Here is a 5,183-nt window from a genome sequence, read left to right as displayed (position 1 = left end):
TCTTATTAGATTGACCTCTCCCTCTCCTTTTACTGCCTTTCCCTCTCCCTCTCCTCCCTCTTCCTCCCTCCCCCTTCTTCTCCCTCTCCCTTCCTCTCTCTCTTCCTCTCTCTCTCTCTCCTTTCTTTTCTCCCTCCTCCTCTCTCTTCCTACTCTCCCTTTCTCTCTCCCTTATTACCTCTCTATCATGGAGTCAGCTCTTAAGGTGTCCTTCTTCTTACTTATCTTTCCTAGTATGAAGATGTTTATCTCTTAGTGTTCAATACTCTTACATTCTTCCCAGAAGTATCAGTCCTGTAGGTTGCACTGTGTGCCCTTCAGTAGAGGCACCCAGGAAGGTATGCAGAGCAGTGAAGGGAAACTCAAAGTAGAAGGGTTAAACCTGAGGAAACCCTGGCCTTCTTACAAACACTAATGTCCTGAAGCTTCTCCTGGTGCCTAGATGACCCTTGTAATCTGGCTGCCAATGTATGGAGGGTCCCTCAGTATGTGTCTTTCTAGGACATCCGTACCAGCAGGACCTTTAGTTTAGGTTTTCCTAAGCTCCACGTCCCTGTTCACCACCTCTTCTACCAGGTAGCGTTTTCGTAGCTTTCTCTCCCCTCTCTAGTGCTTCCTCAGTGACTTATCCCTCCAAACAACTTCTCTCCAGCCTGCATCCTTTGAGGTTTCTGGGATCACACCCCAGTTCCAGCCATGGGGTAGAAGGCAGGGAGCACCAGTTGTAGTCTCCGTTCTTTCCACTACTTAGAGGTGGTGACTCAGAGCTACAACAACAATTATACTTATACTCTTGTCTCAGTCCTCAGACCCCTCTTTCACTTCAAGTCGGCTTTAAATGGGAAAGAGGAAAAGGCCAAAGACAGGTGGCTCTATATGCACTCCTTTTTCCAGCTGCAGAAAATGATTGCTTATTTGTAAAACCACTTCTGATTACAGGTCATGAGAAAGACTCAGAGGTAGCTTAATAAAATGTTGAGCATACTATGTCTGCAGCCAGACACAGTTCTTTGTTGGATATAGAGAGAGTTCAGGAAGTCACAGAAAATTCTCAGCATTGTGGGCACAGAGTTAGGGTTTCAAGACAAGAATCTTGGGTGTGGAAGGCAGCAGGTAGCAACTAGGTGAGAAAAAGATATTCTGTCCTGTATGTCACAGACAGGAGTTAATGATGGGGGTGTATTTCATAGGAGATAGCAGAGGACATCTTCATCCACAGGGTCTCAGCCAGTTCAACTTGTCAAGACTTTGAGGCTGTTCCACCCCCTCAGACACCCCCAAATTCTGCAGCAGCCTGTGTGTCATCAAAGCCTCCAGAACTGGAGACTCCACCAAGCCACTCCCTCTCTTGCATCTCCTCCCACTCCAAACCATAATCTTGCAGACAGACAATGAGGATAGGGCAGCTATTCAGAAAATCACATGGCTGGGGAGGCTCAGGGCATGTCCTGACTGCACCTGCAGGCTTTCCTTTCCTGAGGCCGCTGGGCACTGGCTGTGCTGCACCTGCTGCGGGCCAGTGCCTGCCTCTCAGCACATACCTGGGACTTGGTACAGGCCCTAGCCTGCTTCACATCCTGCTGCTCCATTCCACCTTCTGTGCCCTGCTAACAGCCCAAAGAGGCCAACTTCTCTTACCAGCCACCTGATGTTTTCTAATTGTGGACCAACAGAAGGAACAGAAAAGCAGAGCCTTTAGCTTTCTTACTCCTCTCTCTCTCACCGATCTTTAGAAGAAAAGACAGAAGAAAACCATGATTTTTGCTTGTTTACCCTACTCATTATTTGCCATCTCCTTCTCTGCTATATCTTTCTTTTCCCTCCTTTTACAAGAGAGCCACCACAGTAACTCCCTGCACTCCATTCTTTGAAGGAAGGAAGAGATCTTTTTATACATGCTTTTTACATTTAATATTATTATCTGCAGTTGCTGTGACAGAAGTGAGTATATAGCATACAGAAATTCAGATTAAATTTCTTAAAAAGGGGTCTGCTTACTTTCTGGTGTATAACAGTGTTCCAAGACTGCTGGGCTCTCTTCTACATTTAAATGTCTAAAATACAACATGAAGTAATTTGAAATCCATGGCTTTTTGAAGTAATTTGAAAACAGTGGCTTGTATTTCACTTGATCAAATAATTAAGACTATAGCAAGGAGGCTATAGGATAGATTTGGATGATTGGCATTCACTAGCTTGTATACAAATCTTGATTATTTTGTAGGGTTTTAGGTTCATATGCTTTCATACAAATCAAATATTGATTTATACTGTAATATACTTTTAGAGGCCAGTGTAAAAGCACATAGAATAACTTTTGTTCTGGTTTGTTTTTGTGGTAATAAGAATTAAGCTCAAGACCTCCTCCGTGCTAGGGTAGGGCTCTTCCATTGAGCTCTGTGGCTCAATAAAGCTTGAATTTGGGTTTTTAAACTGTATTGATTAGTATTACCTTTGGCTTCTTTGTGGCATATAGTAACCCTACCATGGTTTCCTGTGTTTGCCAGTTGGTTCAGTGGCTTCTTGTTGGTTTTGGCATCTTCCTCTCCAAATAGATTCCCTCTGTTACCCAATGACTGGGCATAAAGGCATATTCCTTGTCTTTCAATAAGGAGTCCAACTTCTCTATTCTTTCCACAGTCCAGCAACAGCCCACCTTAAATTTCCTTTTTGTGGTCTATTGTCTGCCCTGGTCACCAAGATGATGTCAGCCTAGTGACTTTTGTATAGAACTTATAACATCTGGAAGCTTGGTAAGGCCTAGCTTTATGTCCATGTTACTAATAGGAATTTTCAACATGTGCTCAGATAGGAAGAGTTTACGATTCTCATTGCATGTGTATTTTAGTACAGCAGCAAACTGTAGCCTCAAGGGTACATTTGACGATTCTTTTGGAAGATAGATTACTCAGTGATCATAGCTAGGAGGCACGAGGCTACAGGAGCACATGGTGCTTCAGATAACTTCTTAATATCAGAAGTAGATGACATCTAAATCTTGGCTATGTTCATTTCCAGCCACGAGCCAATATCAAACTTCTAGTTTATGTTGAGCCCAGTTTCCTCACTCTGTAGATGAAAACTATCAATAATGCTAATAGTTACCTGTGAGAAAATGATGCAATAACATGGAGTACTTAGCCCCAAAGTGTTCACTGCATCATTGTAGAAGGCACAGTTGAGGCTGTGAATCAATTTCAGTCCATTTCTGGCTTTGGCACATCTATGAGCATTCACTAAAAAAGATTATTCCAATGATTTGAGTATTCTACTCTGTTCTGCATTTCCCTCCTTGAAGGTCCTCACTCCCAGGACTTTTGTATCTCTGCTTTCAGCTTTGCAGACCAGTCATTGTTCCAGTCTCCAAGACTCCAATATCATGTAGCTTCTAGTTACAGAAGCCGCAGGATCCCCAAGCTTGTAGACAAAAGATAGGAAGCTGCATCTCACTTTAAGGGGAAATCAGATTGTATTTCACTCAGTGAAAATACAATACTTAATAAGTATTCTTTAAATACTTATTAAGCCAACAAGCCCTAACTCCAGTGATCTGTGAGGGCCAGATAATAAGGCCAGATAGGAGGAAAATAAAAGTAAACAAGAGGGTGTATGTATCTTAGGGGAAGGATATTTTCTTGACAAACTATGTAGGAGGCAAGAAATTCACAAGAAGCTATAAATAATCAACTGCTACCCAAGTGTGATATCACCCTGACCAAAACATTTCAATGTGATGGCTTTCAAATGTCTCAGGAGATGACCATGCTTCCTGAAGTGTGCTCCATATGCAATTGGTTTGATAACTTAGTGATAACACAGGCTGGAAAATCTTTTCATGGATGACTAACTAACATCTCCTTACTTGATGCTAGGCATATTTAAGCACACAGAGTTCTTACTGTAACTGGGAGGACATCATGATACCATAAGCCACAGGTTTTCAAGCTGTAAATAACACATTGGTGGTCACATCACGTGCTCTTCTATACTCTCTCTTCCTCTCCCCTCATTTCTCTTCCTCCTCCTCCCCTTCTTCCTCCTCCTCTTCCTTCTCTTCTTCCTCTTCTTTCTCCTCCCTTTTCTTCTGCTTCCCCACCTCCCTGTCTTTGCAGTGCAATTCTCAAACTTCTTTTGGTCAAACTTGGTGAGAAGCAATCATTAGCTCTGGCAAGAATGGTGATGATTTATGAGGACCTACTAAGAGCTCAGCCATGGATCTTAGAACCCCCGCCCATATTCAATTGTATTCAATTTTAGTTTCTTGAATATTCTAAAATTATATTTGATTTTTAGTTCCTCTTATCAACATTTAGTTTAAATTGATACACCTGTATGTGTTAGAGAAGAGGGGTTGTTATCATGAGCCCATGACAGATAATGACACAGTCAATTCCTCCTATGATATCATCTTTTACACAAAAGATGAGAGGCCACACCACTGATTTAAAACACATCAACCCTCATTGTATCACACAGAGTGGTAACCTAATGCATGTTAAATGACTTCATGGTGTGAGTAATTCCAACCCTCATTTCCTACAAGTACTGTCTTGTACACAGAGATATCTATGAGGAAGAATGCAGGGCTACCAGTTTTTGGTGGTAATTTTCAAATCCTGTAGGTACCTAAAAGTATTTTTCCAAGCAGAGTCTCCATGCTGCTTATGGAGTCGTGTGTATTTATACATCAGTGGCCCAGGGTAGTTTCTGCTGGTTCTATTGAACAATGCAGAAAAGGAAAAGCAAAACTGTAAGGTGTCCATGAAAAGAATGATAACCCATCCTGGCCTGTTGTAAGTGCTTTTCATTATCCCAGCTCAGTCATCCCAGGGCAGATAGGGGACTGGCCTGCATGCTGGCTATGCCTTAGTAGTATGTCAAGCCAAGCTGAGCAGCAAAGGATAATGGCTCTGGGTAGGCCAGAGGGAGAAAGATGGTCCTACAAAGAACTCTGTGTGCTTAAATATGTCTGGCATCAAGTAAGGAGATGTTTGTTGAAACCACTGGAGTTGCCATAACAACAAAATTAAAAGAATCCAAAAACTTTGACATAGTAACAGAAGAAAAGGTTTTGTTCACATGGTGATGTGTGCAAACAGGGTGTGCTTCTGTGCATGTTAGGAAGCTAATGGACAAGGCATACGTGCAGTTTGAGTTGTGTGCCAGCATCAACTGAACATGCA

This window comes from Arvicanthis niloticus, chromosome 12, assembly GCF_011762505.2.
Source record: "Arvicanthis niloticus isolate mArvNil1 chromosome 12, mArvNil1.pat.X, whole genome shotgun sequence".
In the NCBI taxonomy this organism is placed as follows: Eukaryota; Metazoa; Chordata; class Mammalia; order Rodentia; family Muridae; genus Arvicanthis; species Arvicanthis niloticus.
The sequence above is the reverse complement of the archived record's forward strand: the minus strand, read 5'-3'. Positions refer to the sequence as shown.